Genomic DNA, 16191 nt, shown 5'->3' on the forward strand with positions numbered 1-16191 from the left:
TTAAAAGAAAATTTAGCTTGATGTGTCACAAAGCCCACCCAGAAGAGTTATCCCATAATGTGTAATTTGGTTAGATATATATATATATTTTTTTACAGCTTTACCTCTAACTCATACAAAGCAGTGACACTGGAGACTCCTTCCAAATATGCTAAATAAAATTCTCCTCACAGAAAACTTCACCACATCAAAATTGCAGGGTTTTTTTTTTTTATCTGTTAAATATCTGCCATGTAACAGGTCTAAGTTGTTATTAGAGAGCCCATAAACCTCCTGTCAGAGCTGCTGTTATAGAAAATGAAACACCTTCAGAATCGAGCATTCATCAGTCTTTATTACGTGTTTAGTCCTTAAGAGATTAACCCGCATTAAAAGAGCAGCCATGCTGTTAAGAGCAGCCATGTGTTACTTTTTAAAATGTTACTTTTTTTATAAACAAGATATTCAGGAATTCCAGTTTATACAGATTTCTCAAACAGTTTGAGTCATGTTTCCATGAAGTATCAACATGATGCATAAAATCCAGCTGTTGGTGGTGCAGCCAGGCTTTTGGATCTGACTGCACTGAATCTGGGACACACCATATGTGTGCAGTTTACCTTATGAGTTTGCATATTACTTTGATTGATGTGCCGTGTAATCAGCAGTTTATTGTATCTCCGGATACTGATAATTAGGCATAAATATAAATTCAGTTTTAAATGTGTGACAATGTCGATTGTTAAAAGCGTTATATATGTTGAATTGCAGCAGGCAGTGATGCTGACATAAGGCTGTACGATGCTTGTTTTCCTTTTGACATAAGGAATGATGTTTCCTTGTTCTCACTGCTAGTTTTCTTTTACCGCACTAAAACACGCGAGCCCCCGAGCTGCCTGTCACCTGCCATAACTCTCATTAGCACCAGCTAGCATGAAAGCTGCTGCCGTGGCACAGGGGGCGCGTGCTCCACACTACACCATACATTCTCTCTCACCTTCAGATTGCCTTTGGGCTTGTGAAACGTCCTGAGATGGCAGGCCCATTAAATGCAATATAATTGGAAAATTACATTCCTCTTCTGCTAGAAAAGAAGCTCATTTTCCTTCAGAGCCCAGCACAAAAGAAAAAGCCTGTTCAGGAGTCTCTGTATTGATCCAGCTCTCTCTTTTTTTTGTTCCATGACATTCAGAACAACAATGAGCCCCTTTCTCACTTTCTCTCACATTATTGTGGCTTTAATTATTAAATAATTCACCAACCTGAATTCATTCTTGTTGCAGCTTTCAGATAAGCTTAGCTTTATGAACATTTCAGATTATTCATTCATTCATTCTGATTATTAAAAAAAAACAAAAAACGTGCATACCCCCGAGGCTGGCGGATTTTTCTTGAGCATCCACGACAGGGATTTTTAATAGTGTTTAGACAACCTCTTTTAAACACAACCGTGCATTTAAGCCTGAAAAAAAATCTGGGATAGAAAATGCAAACTGGATAATATGTTGCAAGAGATCATTTCAAATTGAAGAGATAAAAAAAAAGGCTAATATGATGATATATGTAATGAAACGATGGCAAACATTGATATAAATGCAAATTTGGTTTTATTTTAACAATATGGCTTCTACCTTATTATTCAGATTATAAAATAGCACTTGAGCCAGGACATCCTATTATTTTGCATTTTATAATTTTTTTATTATGCATGCTGATAGTTAATTAGTTATTTTGCAACAAGCTAGCTGGTTAATGTTATTGACATTATTATTATTATTATTATTATTATTATTGTTATTGTTATTGACTCTAAGTTTGACGATTACCTTATCAAAAAAAAAGATCCGTCCAGCCGTCCATCCAGCTTACCCTACAAAGAGTCATGGGGAGCCTGTATGGGGTGTCAAATAGGGCTGTCAAAAGTATCAGTACTTCGGTACCAAGTCAGTACTAAAAAGAAAAAAAGTTGACGGTACCAGATTTTCAGAAGTACCAGTAGTACTGGGTCAACCCGGTACTGACACGCTGCACTACAGGTGGTCACTCGGAAACTTTTGATGGGTGCACTGTGCAACAAGAAGACATTGGAGCCAAAGCAGCAGCAGCAGCTCCGCTGGTTACCATGGCTGCGTCCGAAACCGCATACTTACCTACTATATAGTAGGCGAAATACATGTATTTCTCTCAGACGCTCCTTTTCCGCTTTCGGTGCTGTTACCGTTAAGTGTGTAAAAAAAGTGTGCCCCTGAAATTGATGTGCGGATAGATTAACCGTGCTTTCAGGAGGAGCGCTACTTAACTGTTAACTGCAGTATTTATTCAAGCAGTTGAGTTTAAAATCATGGTAGCAGTTTCATTATGAATGTTGTAGAATAGTTTAATTCGAGTGTATTATTGCAATACTTGAAGTATGCAGAATGGCATTTTTAAAAATACATTTTATATCGATATTTAAATTTATTAATAAAATAGTGTGTTGTTCAATTAGCATGTTTTTGTGTTGTGAATGTTACTGGTATTGGTACCGACTACTGAAATTTTGTTACCATGATAACCCTAGTGTCAACCCTTCGCAGGGCATAATCACACACAACGGACAATTTGGACAATCAGCCTACAGCGCATGTCTTTGGAATGGGGGAGGAAACCGGAGTACCCGGAAGAAACCCCCGAAGCACGGGGAGAACATGCAAACTCCATGCACACAAGGAGGCGGGATTCGAACCCCGGCCCTGGAGGTGCGAGGCAAACGTACCAACCACTGAGCTACTGTGAACAGTGCTAATTCACAGAAGCTTCACAGAATAAGCAGTCCTCTTACGTGCCATTTTAGAAACCTGCATTCAGCAATTACCAATGCTTGTTTTATGCCAGAGGCTGTGTAGTGAAACAGGCAAAAATAGAACAGTTCTGTTACGTTTTAATTATGGCGAGTCAAACAAATGCTGCAAGAGAGCGTGTTTGGTATATGCTTCTAGCTCGCATTGACGTGAAGCATGAAATCATGCTTCAGGCACCTTGGCCACTTTCTGCACTGCGTGCTGTGCACAGCAGATGGTTTAAAACGCTACATTAATATTAACATCACATTCGTACAATAGAGTAAAACACTTCAGAGCAACACAAGTCAACTTCAACCTGTTCCATGTTTGTAGCATGGTCACCATTACTGTACCGTAGGTGGGTGGAAACGCTAAACAGGAAAAGGGTTACAGAACCTCTTGGATAGCAAGGAGAATTGAGATTTTCAGATTTCAGCTGAATCTCTTTGCCTCCATTTGATCCCATATACTTTACAATCCCAGGGCACTATTGTGAATATGCCAAGATGCTAACAGTGAAGATTTGAGAGTTTAGCACTGTACCTTATTTACCTCATCTAATTCAGCTCACCAGCTCATTACCAAGGCTTTTATAGGCTGTGGTGTGTAAGAAGAGGATACACACAAATCCCTGTAGGACTGTGGACTGTGACACTCCTGTGCTGAATAAACACCACACTGAAAAGAGCATTTGCTGTCCGTTTATTAGACCATGAAGTTTAAAGTCACAGGGATCATAAATCTGTGATTGATTTCTAGTAAGGTTAATCTTGGTCTCGTGGGTACATAATCTTGATTAGGCCCTCTTGTGCCATTTTGTACCTGCTTTACTGATGTTGCAGGCTAGAGCTCTCGGACCGAAGGATATCTGTGCTTCATACAATTTTAGTTCAGAACCACAACTCTCATATGAGTCCGATCCGTCCATCCATCTATCTTCTATACCGCTTATCCTTTTCAGGGTCACGGGGAACCTGGAGCCTATCCCTGGGAGCATCAGGCACAAGGTAGGGTATACCCCGGACAGGGTGCCAGTCCATCGCAAGGCACAATCACATACACACTCACACACCCATTCATACACTACAGACACTTTGGACATGCCAATCAGCCTACCATGCATGTCTTTGAACTAGGGGGAAACCGGAGTACCCGGAGGAAATCCCCGCAGCACGGGGAGAACATGCAAACTCCGCACACATAGAGCCGCGGGAATCAAACCTTCAACCCTGGTGGTGTGAGGTGAACGTGCCTCACACCACTAAGCCACCGTGCGCCCACGAGTCTGATCAACAAATGTTATTATTTTTAGGGGTACGAAGGTGCTTGCACCTCACAGATTGCTGCTTGCACCAATATTTCTACAGTATCTTGTTTTTTTTCCCTTTATGACCAATTAGTCATCTCTGTTGTTTAGCCTTGGGCTTTTTTCCTTCCACTCTCCTCTACTAAACTTCACCAGCTCTGTGAGGCTTGAAGGATGCTGTGCCTGAACAGTTCTTCTCAGATCCTGTTACAGAATCTCAATAGGATTCAGTTCCTAGCTTTGGATTAGCCATTTCAGGTCACAGAGCTTCTATTAGTAATTCATACTGTAGTGGTTCTACTTGTTTAGGATTTCAATAAAAATTTTAGTTGTATAGACTTTTTAACAGTAGACATTGTCACGAAGCAGCCTTATAGAAATCCTGATGCAGATTTAGATCCTTAATGAGCAAGCCAGAGGTGATGGTGGCAAGGAAAACTCCCTGAGAGGCAAACTGGAAGACAGGCAGCTTTGTTCTTTTTTTACTTGTCATGGCTAATAATGTGATATTTCTGTCCAGGGCTTTTATTATTTATTTTTATTTATTTATGGCATTTTGCAGACACCCTTATCCAGAGCAACTTACGTATATCTCATTTATACAACTGAGCAGTTGATGGTTAAGGGCCCTTGCTCAAAAGGAGAACAGTTGTGACTTGGTGGTCAGAAGTCCAACGCCTTAACCACTGAGCTACCACCATTATTCTTGTCAGTTCAACAGTTCATGTTGATCTTTCAGTCCCAGTCTTTTATACAGTTATTCAGTAACTTGCACACGGTTTTTAACGAGCGTGCTCACTTATACTGCCCTGCGAGCTCAGGTCGACCATCTTCCTGTGGTTTTCACACTTGGGCACGTTTGCTGTGGTCCAAATCCAAGTGCGATTGTTCCAGACACCCCCTGCAGTATTGGTCTGGTTTCAGACTCACTTGATTCTAAAGAACCCCGGTGCATTTGTGTTCATCTTACGTCATCACAAACACACATGGAGCACACAAAGTGACTCACAATTTAAAAAAACAAAACAAAAAACATTTATTGGTGCAGCAGATATTATGTGCATCAGTGGACCACTTCTGTGTCCCACAAAATCCCCAGCCACTCATGGTACACGTGTCGTGTAAACGAATGATGTCATCATCACGTAAAAACACATGCGCAGGTTACTTCTTGAACATGTGGGGACCCGAGTACAAGTTGCGTTCACATTCATGGGAATCACAGCTCAGTTCCAGTGCAACTGAACTCAAACCACCTCCTACAGGTAGTCTCGGGTTCAGTACTGCTGTGCGCTCTCCCGGTTCAAATGACAGCTTTCACATTATGCATTTTTTTTGTAAACCTTGTTGTGTTTTGGACTTGGTGTCCAGCCTTATCAATCCAATCAAGCACGAGCCATACCTGGTTCCACCTGTTTAATCAGTTTATCTTAGCTTTCAGTAGACTCTGGTGTGGCTTCTGCTTGGTTGGAATGAAAACCTGCACCCACACCGGCCCTTTCCGGATAAGATTGGACACCTGTGTATTAAAGATTCTATTTAAATGCTGTAATATCTTAAACTAACATAAAGCACATGCCAGAAACCACCATTCCATGACACCTCTGATTGCTTAATACTAAGGAGGTTACTCTTTTTGGTATCTGTATTGAGGAGTACCAGAAAACACGTACATTCAGTCTGAAAAAATCGTATTGAATCATTCAAAATGGCAATAGTTTAAGAGAGAGATCGAGAGAGAGCGAGAGAGAGAAATTATGCATCAAATCTTCCTTTGCATTTGCCATTTATTACAAATATAGGGAATTTTATTTACCTATACTGTCTCTCGTAAGGCTTATATATTAATGCTACTTGTTTAACATTTGTTTATTACTTTTTCTAGCCACTAGACTTCAGTCTCAGATGTCACACTGCATGTCTGGTATTTAAAAGAAATGTCTCACTTGCTATGACTGAGGATAGAATGCACACAGATATTTACAGCACCATCTCCTAAATTTGTCACTTGTCACACGTGTCATCTCCTCTCTCTTTGAAGGTGGTGTATGTAAGCATCGCTTCTCCATTAATTTGTCTGTGTGGGGGCATATGTTAGCACTGATGGAGAAATGCATGTGTGTGTTCTTGTACAATGCACAGTAGTAGAAGCAGAAGACTTATATCAATGCGTGGCAGGGTGCAGGTGTGCTGGTGTGTCTGTGTTGGCTCTCCACAGGCTTTGGGTTAAGTAGCCAGGGAGCAGATAAGAGTTTCCCTGTATAATTGGCACAGCACCCATCATTCCATGCCACTGGCGCCCGATCCTGCTCCTGGCTCATTTTATCGCCACCCCTCGTATTAAATTACTGTTAACACACTGACAGGACTCACAGACAGGGCTGAGCGGAGCACCACGAGACATTCGATACTCGTCATCGATCCGACGGCCTACGTTTGGGGGGGGACATGAGCCGGCTGAAACATTTTTGTGTCTATGCTACCCCAAGCACCATGTTGGAAAAGCCAGAACCCGTCAGTGTGCCAGGCATATCAAGTAGGCGAGGGGAGATTTGAGATCTGCGACAAGCAAGATTCTCAATCATTTACAATTATATTTATACTTAGAGTGAGGAATGCACCAAGATTTCAGCCATAAATGAGCCTAAAGCAAATTTTAAAAAGAGCGAAAAAGCTCGTCACTGGTATAATTAAATACAACATATGAAAATGCACTTTCTATCATCAGCTTTAATAAGAAGGTGAAATAGTGGACTCAAATAGCACACTGGATTTCATACATGTTCTTGTTTTTACATAATGTACACTATGTGCCAGACTATCTAGTACCAGGACGTTAGTAGTGTAGTAAAGTTAAAGTCAAATGTTTATATACTGCAGATTAATAAGTATCTCCTTACAGAAAGGGTCACCAGACTATGTATGGTGTCTACTATACAAGTGACCTGTGATTTGAATTCCAGCTACACAATTGTCATAGCTGCTGTTATTAATCAACACCTTCTGCCCAATCAGATTTGACGGTTCAACAGCGCTGTAGTATAAAATGCAATGTTTAATTGCCACAATATTTTTCTTGACACATCATTATCAGTTCCTTTGTTAATTCTATGAAGCTTACATGACGCATGCTGAATCTGTCACTAGCTGTGTTTGTCAGCTCTTATCTAACAGCAAACACTTTGTTTTTGTTTTTTATTTGCTTTTTCTTTATATCTGAACTGGAAAATGAGTGAGTAAGTAAATGTCACAGACACAGCAGGCTAGAGCTTGTGTAACACTTGAAGGCTGTCTAGACTATGCTTTGGTGTCTTTTCAGACAGATGCTCAAGATTGAGGACAAACATTATTTTTAATTGCAATGTTAATATCACAAAGTGCGATAAATATGCAGAGTAGACAGTTGTTGATCATTTCACATAATGTTCCCGCGGTCAAAGTTTTTTAAAGTCAGCTATTAATGACCGATTTTAGCCCTGATTTCCATCTTGCGGACTCAGTTTGGAGATTTGCAACAGCACCGTCCATCTCAGGTAGTTAAGGGACACGTCTAGGAGCTGTTGCAGGTGCTCGTATTTTCAAGCTTATTTAATATTTTTGACAGTGAATCTTGTAGTGTAAGCACCCTAGGACAAGTAGCAAGAACAGTGATGAGCAAAAGCAAATGAGGGTCAGAAAGGAAACTCTCACAAGAGGAGGCCAGAAAAAATTAAGATTGTGCCATTCTGGCACAAATCTCACGTATGGGCGGGCTTAACAGCGATTTAGTCTCATTGGCTAGTAAGATTTGGATCAACAGCTCGAGTGTCCAGCTGAGGAGGAGGAGGAGGATGATACCGCTCCTGAGAGCGGTAGTCGTAATAGACTACCCAAACCTCAAATGTTAATTTCGAGCTAATATACTAAGTAAGTAAGTAATTTCCACTACAAAATACAAACACTGTTACTGTACAGAGAACCATATCCAGAACGCTTTCCAAAATTCACAACTCTGAAGTCTCTACTTCCAGGTCAGGGAGCAAATCTCTCTAGCCAATGAGAGTAAATTGCCATTAAACCCGCCCACATGTGAAATTTGTGCCAGAATGGCAAACGTAACCTTGCAGAGCGTAAGCAAAAACTTTGACCGATGTAAACGAAAACTCCAGCAGAGCATTTATAAATCATGATTAGTGAGAATGAAGCTTAGAAAACTGTTAACAAAGAATGCTGTTTATTTGAAGACCATGTTAACTGAGTGCACTGTGTTCACTTTCAGAGTGTTTTTCTTTCTCGTTGTATATATATATTTTTTCGTTTCTTGAAAAGTTGCGTTCAATACTTTGGGCACAAATCTGATTCCACAGAAATGCAGGGTGAGGGCAAAATGTAAGTGCAATAAAATTGTTTCTGTAAGAAATTATTTGGCATGTCATACCCAAATGGTTATTAGGAGTAGCAAAAAAAAAAAAAGAATAAACACATGATTCCTGATAGCAAACATTACAGAAATAGCTGTTTCGTTGCATACCTGCAGTTCTCATTGCAGAAAAGACAGCCCTTGCTGCCCTAACCACGAATTCCATCTTTCCTCCATATCTTTTCCTTTTTTCTTATTTCCGTACAAGTTGAGAAATGTGCAGAAGTGCCGAAATAACAACCATGGCCATAGTCACGACAGACCGTTCTCATGTTTATTTTCATGAGAAAATGGGCTTTGGGGATCCAGCACACTTCATTTGTGCACATCCACAAAGCAAAAGGTCACGAGTTATAGAGGTCATGTAGTGTGAGCAGTATAGTGATTTGAGATTTTGAAAGTAGTGTACTGTGGCATCCACTTGGCACAAAAGCCACCATGTATTGTTATGGAATAGTGTTGCAGCAACCTTCAGTAACAGTAGAGGAAGCAGCTGAGTCCTGCTCTCATCCTGCTGTTCAGATCCCAGCCGTGTCAGCTTCAGCTCTGCCAGGCCATCTGAGGTGCTGATAGCGATGCTCACACATACTTCCTTTCATCCTCATGCATTGATGAAAAGGAAAGTAGTGGAGCATGATGTGAAATGGAGCCTTTTTGGTCGTGTGGGTTAGGGGATGTTTGAGATTAGAGGGTCCTCAATGACTGTGTCATCGAGTCCTTCCAGCATAATGGTACTGGCTTAAAGTGGAGTACAGGGAACGCACAGACACACACAAGGAAACAGAACAGAAGCCCATTTTCTGTCACCATTATTTTGTGCTGTCTTACTGAAAGTGATGAAAAAGCTTTACAGACGTGCTGACAGAATGAGAGAGAGAGAGCGAGAGAGAGAGTTTGATGTGAAGAAAGAAAGAGTGCCGAAAGAAAGGCTTTACCTGAAGGAAGGATTACTGTGAAAGGCTTTAGACAGAGACTTACATTTCTGTATTGCCAGTGTGTTTGTGTCGCAGTGCTTTTCCGAGTTTCAAGTTCTTATTGTAGTTTGTGTGTGAGCGTGCATGCATCAGTAGACATATGGGCTGCAGATGCTTTCAGAGCTATTGTCATTTGTTCTTGTAGTGTAGCTGGATGCAGTTTGTTACAGAAACAAAGTCGCGTCATAAACTTCAGTCAGATATCTACATTTTTCAAAGTGAACTTTCTTGTTATTATACAATCCCGATTCCACAAAAGTTGAAACAGTATGGAAAAATGCTAATAAAACGAAGAGGAGTGATTTGTAAATGTCAACAATCTCCTTGAGGTTTACGTTCCCTCACACAATCTGCGATCAATTAACAACCGACGCTTAGTAGTGCCTACTCACGTGGCTCAAGGTCCCTTTCCAGAACCTTCACACTAACTGTCCCTCAGTGGTGGAATGAACTTCCAACCTCAATGCGGACCGCAGAATCTGCCATTATCTTCAAAAAACAGCTAAACACCCACCTCTTCCTTGAACATTTAACTAACCCCTAAAATTCCAACCCCACATTATTAGCGCACACACAAAAAAACCACATACTCTGGCTCTCGCACCTCTCCTCTGCACACTTTGCTTTTCTAGAACTCAATTAGAAATCATATATGGTAGCACTACTTGTATTATTCTCTGCTCGATACAAGGCTTTGCTTGTATTTCCTCATCTGTAAGTCTCTTTGGATAAAAGCATCTGGTAAATGAATAAATAAATAAATGTAAATGTACTTTGAACTGCATAGTTTTTTGAAGGTAGACATTTATTTTGAAATTGATGCACATAGCACGTTCTAAAAAAAGTTGGGACAGGGGTAGTTTAGGACTAATAGCGATGTGACAAGTTGGAATAAGAAGGTGATGTGAAACAGGTGAGGACATCATAGTATATAATGAGCCTCCAAGAAAGGCCTAGTCCTTCAAGAGCAAGGATGGGTTGAGGCTCTCCAATCCGCCAACAGAAGCGTCAGCAAGTAATCCAACACTTTGAGAACAACATTCCCCAAAGACAAATGGGTAGGATTTTGGGCATTTCACCTTCTACAGTGGACATTATAATTAAAAGATTCAAGGAATCCGGTCAAATCTCGGTGTGGCCAGCAAGGCCGAAAACCACTTCTGAATGTACGTTATCTCCGATCCCTCAGACGTCACTGTCTTAAAAACCATCATGAGTCTGTAATGGAGATCCTGACATGGGCTCGGGAATACTTTGGTAAACATCATTTGCCGCTACATCCACAGATGCAAGTTAAGGCTTTACTTTGCAAAGCTGAAGCCATACATCAACACTGTCCAGAAGCACCGCCGACTTCTCTGGGCTCGTCTCATCTGAGATGGACAGTAGCACAGTGGAATCCTGTTTTGTGGTCAGACGAGTCAACATTTCAAATAGATTTTGGACAAAACAGCTGTCGTGTTCTCCGAGCCAAAGAGGAAAAGGACCATTCAAGGTGTTATCAGTGTCAGGTCCAAAAGCCAGGATCTGTCATGGTATGGGGGTGTGTCAGTGCCCTTAGCATGGGTAACTTGCACATCTGTGAGGGCACCATTAATGCAGAAAGATATGTACACATTTTAGAGCAAAATTCAGAGCAGGACAACACCAAACCACATTCTGCCCAGATTACAAGCGCATAGTTGCATAAGTTTCACATTCCAGTACGTGATGGAGTTGAGGACAATTGCAAGTGCCATAAAAGACTTTATTTACAAGCGACAGACAGACAAATCCAAATCATTAGACAGAAGCGTGGACAAAACATGCAATGGGTCAGGCGATCAGCAAACAGACATAAATAGGGCGAGGCTTGAATCAAAGTCAGGAAACGAGGTCAATAAACATGAAACAAGACGAGAAAAAAGAACGACCGCTTGGCAAAGATTTAAACTCAATACTACGCAAAGTCTTAGTATTGAGCAGTCTCTTATATACTGTGGTGTGTGTGTGTGTGTGTGTGTGTGTGTGTGTGTGAGATTGGAAACAGGTGTGTGTGACTAGAATTCTGGAGAACGTGTGTGTGTGTGTGGGAAGTGTAGTCCATGGTGGCCATGTTTGTAGGCTGCAGTGCAGGATGGGAAATGTAGTCACTGGTTTGCTGTGACATGACAGTAAGCAGAGAGTGTGGGTGCTAGCATGACCTGCCTGCAGTCCTGACCTGTCTCAGACTGAGAATGTGAGGCGCATTATGAATTGCAAAATAAGGCAACGAAGGCCCCGTACAGTTTTGCAGCTGAAGAAATGCATAATGCAAAATTCTGCATCGTAAATTAACCAACTGGTGTCTTCAGTTCCCAAACGCTTAACAAGTGATATTAAAAGAATAGGTGATGTTACACAGTGGTAAACACTGTCCCAACTTTTCTGGAGACTGTTGCAGTCATCAGATTTGAAATGAGTGTATATTTTCAAAAATGAATAAAATTCACAAAGTAAAACATCAAATAATGTGTTAATGATGTGTTCTCAATATAGTACAGGATGAATTGCATTTTCATGACTCGCTTTGTTTTGTTTTTTGCATTTTCCATACTGTCCCAACTTTTTTGGAATTAGGGTTATGATAATATTGTATAGGACTTTATGATGTCTGTATGATGGATATGCCAATTTCAGAATTACAGGGACCACAGAGCTGATCTCACATCAGACTGAAAGACCTTGCGGCTGGTTTATGCTCCATTTCCAGCAGGCTTCCGGACTTTCCTGACAAAGCCCAAGTGTTTGAATATAATGGGCACCGTCACTGTAACGTTAGGCCAGTAGTGACATATGAAGGGTGGGGATGGAAACTGGCAAAGGACAACCTTCCCTTACAGGCAATGTAAGACAGGAACGGTTCCACAAGTAGTGAAATTATAGGGAAAACCTGCTGTGTTCGTGTGGATTGGATAGGGGGGTATCCTATCAAGTGGAAGCACAACGTTACAGTAACCCACACTTGCGAGAAAAATGCTGCAACTGTGAAATATTAACATATCACTTGTGAAAACTGCATATTATTTTCTCACAAGCTTCCATGTAACATCAATCTTAGATATTTTTCAAAATGTGACTCTATATTTTCAAACTGCAACAGTTCCAAGATAGTGCAGTTCTAGATCATCTTCCTCAGTGAAGGTCACTGTGTAGACATCCTCATCACTGTTGAAGCACTATCTTCATTAAACAGACAACAAAACAGGCGTTCATCTGTTTACCATCTCATCTACCCTTGAATGATGGGTACCCAGAATCCCCCTAGTGTTCTGAAACACCATGCACATTCCAGGCACTTCTACAAGCAGCTTGATGAAACCTTTCAAGTCCCTGTGAAGTGCCTTGAAACGTGCAGCATTAATCCATGTGTAGACATCATTTCCACTGAACCAGGAAGGCAGGGCGGGACATATTGAGCGGCTCCTCCTCCTTTTCAAATCACCAATAGCATTTAGCTTACCTTACAGCGTGGGTTAAGCCGTACTTGACAGTCAGTACCATGTATTTTTAGAATTTTGGGAGCGGGACACTAGATTCTAGAGAGCATTTGATTGGACAGAGAAAGAGAAGCTAAAGAGAAGCTGAAGTGCAGAATGATGTCATCAGAGTGTTGATCCATATCGGTTGTAGAGAGAGAATTTAAATTTTGAATGCATATATCTTCTAAATGTGACTTTTTGTAATTGTTTTCAGTTTTGGTTTCATGGGGACTTTAAAGGCTTACAATGAAACCGCTGCTGTCTGTGTTGCAGGGATTTGTCCAGAACATTCATAGGCATAGCTTCACTTTTTTTTTCAGTGCACCTCACCGATTACTAACCTTTCATTTAATGCAGGTCTGTCTTTTGCATGTTCGTATGTTTGTGTGCTGCAATTGGAGTGTCATGAGATGACTCCGAGGGCTGTGAGCTATGAATTAAAACAGATCATTACAGAAATAGTTAGGAAAGACTACACATAAAAGAGCTTGCGCCTCCCTTTAGTCCCTCATGTCATTCTCCACTTTTATTGCACGTGGCATAAGAAAGTCTTGCATCAGCTCCTGTGGGGCAGGAGAGGACGCCGGTGCAGAGTTCAGGACTAGGAGGCAGGGTAGAGATAAATGATGAGTATAAATGAGGACTCTGCCCCTGTTCTGTCTGTTCAAGTAAAATTTTATTAAGTCCTGATTTACACAGTAGCTGAGTTTCTGTTGTTATAACTAGCTTCTTTTGCATGTTCTGTACTCATAGGATGATTGCTTCAAGCCTTGCAATATTCTACAATAATAAAATGTTATTTGTAATCCTAAGAACTGAGTATGAAGAGAGGCATTTCCCCCACCAATAAAACACACTAATATATCATTTCTGTTTTACACACTGCTGTTATATTTCTTTTTGGAAATGCAGAGGTAATGCACATCATCTCTTATTTGACACCAGTTTCACACGAGAACCTCATACTGTTTCAGACACTCTAATATTTTGGGGATTACAAAAAAGCAATTTATAAAAGCTATAGGAAATATGCAAATGCTTTACAAATAGCAAGTGCAATACTTGTTCTGTAATTAAACACTTTTCCCACGCCATGATATATTACATACAGTGCTCAGCATAAATGAGTACACCCCAACAGATGTCTCAGAAAATCATCTGTCTCGCTTTAGAATTAATACTTCCTATGGGATCCTATGCAATAAAATATTCCAGCAACTCTGGTTTATTGGTTGTGAATGAGATTTGTCGGTACAACAAAACAAAACTGTTTTTTAAGAAAGTGATTTAAGACCATGGTGCAAAAATGAGTACACCCCAATGAAGGTTTTAGAAATGAAACTTGGTAAAATTCAACAACAGACAAGTCTAATCAATCATCACATGGGTGGCTGCAAGGTAACTGACAATTAAGGGTGGTATTTAACCTATAAAACCTCCTCCCATTCAATGCTGGCAATGCATGGTACCCACAGTAAAGCATGGCACTGACAGTAAAGCATGGCACCCACAGTAAAGCATGGCACCCACAGTAAAGCATGGCACCCACAGTAAAGCATGGCAGTGGCAGTAAAGCATGGCATCCACAGTAAAGCATGGCATCCACAGTAAAGCATGGCAGTGGCAGCGTTCTTTTGTGTGGTTGTATGAGTGCTGCAGGTGTCGGGGAATTGCACTTCATAGATGGCATCATGAATTCACAGACGTACTGCAAAATACAGAAGATGCTACCATCTCTCCACACCCTGGGTCGCCGTGCAACATTTTTCAACACGATAATGACCCAAAACATTCATCTAAGGCCATTGCTGCATTTCTGAGAAAGAACAGAGTGAAAGTGATTCAGTGGAAAAGTATGTCACCCGACCTGAACCCAATAGAAACCTACGGGGAGTTCTGAAAAGACAGGTCGAGCATCATTCTCCGTCCAGCATTCCAGGCTCTGTAAGAGCTCATTCTCCAAGAATGGAGAAAGATAGACGTGGCAGTGTGTCACCAACGTGTTCATTCCATGTCCGGAAGAGTTGGTGCTGTTCTTAAAAATCATGGAGGCCATACAAAATGTTAGATTTGGTAGGATTTTTTGTAGGGTGTAGTCAATTTCGCAACACCTCATTTGCATAAAATGTATCATTTTCTTATCCTAATGATGTTGGTGACAAACCTTTTATGTTCTTTATAAAAACAAATGTTTAATAAAACTCAGTTTTGTAAAAATTCAGCTATTTGTTCTGGTTTTCACTGAGAAATAGATAGAAATGTTAATTTTCAAAGGGGGTGTACTCATTTTACGCTGTATATGTATATATTACATATTCTAATATAAATAAGTATTAAATCATTTTTAAACAAACTTTAAAATGTTTTAATTTAATTGAACCCAGTACACTTTTCATTGTGTAATGTCATTTTACAATACACAGTCCAAAAACCATTACTATTCAACACATCTCCTGTATCATACTTCGGTATTTTGCCAATCCGTTTGCCGTTATTCAGTTTCTCCCATCTTTGCAATGCCTGAACAGAGTCATGTGAGCAAATGTGTCCCAAGTTCCTTCACTAATTCACATTAGTCTTCATGCTCCACCAGCCACATTAGTGTCAATTCATCAGGCTACAGGCTGGCCTCTCGCTCAGCCCCCAGTGGAATGAGTGTCAATATTGTGCTGCCAGTTGGCTCATTTTAGGGTGCTACCTTGTTAGCCCATGTCTGAGCTTCTTCACCTGAGGCGGTCAGTCTTTATAACACTCTGCTGCCCATCAACACCCAATTGATTTTTATCTGAACTGTAAAGTACCTGATCAAACACACACACTCACCTACAGGTCAGAAGATCATCATCTGGAGTGTGCTGATGCAATCTCATATTTTGCACAGGATCAGCTTTTGCACACTCATATGGTTCTGTTTAGGACTCATCATATATATGTATGATTTTTATAGGGTGGCATAACGGTGCACTGGGATGCATTGCCGCCTCACAGCTCCAGGATCCTTGGTTAGATCGTGAGTTCAGGTTACTGTCTGTAACACACAGTAATTGAATTGGCTATGCTAAATTTCTCTTAAGTCTGAAGGTGTGTGTGTGTGTGTGTGTGTGCGCGTGCAAGGGGCTCTGCAATGTACTGGCGTCCCATTCAGGGTGTACTCCTGACTTAGTCCCAGGGTTCAGGGTGTACTCCTGACTTAGTCCCAGTTTTTTTTCAC

The 16191-nt window shown here is 40.8% G+C and overlaps 1 protein-coding gene across 4 annotated transcripts in view; it reads left to right on the forward strand.

The window, feature by feature from the left end:
- ldlrad3 (low density lipoprotein receptor class A domain containing 3) overlaps positions 1-16191 on the forward strand; it is a 95585-nt gene that overhangs the window by 17647 nt on the left and 61747 nt on the right. The window lies entirely within an intron of this gene.

This window comes from Ictalurus punctatus, chromosome 14, assembly GCF_001660625.3.
Source record: "Ictalurus punctatus breed USDA103 chromosome 14, Coco_2.0, whole genome shotgun sequence".
In the NCBI taxonomy this organism is placed as follows: Eukaryota; Metazoa; Chordata; class Actinopteri; order Siluriformes; family Ictaluridae; genus Ictalurus; species Ictalurus punctatus.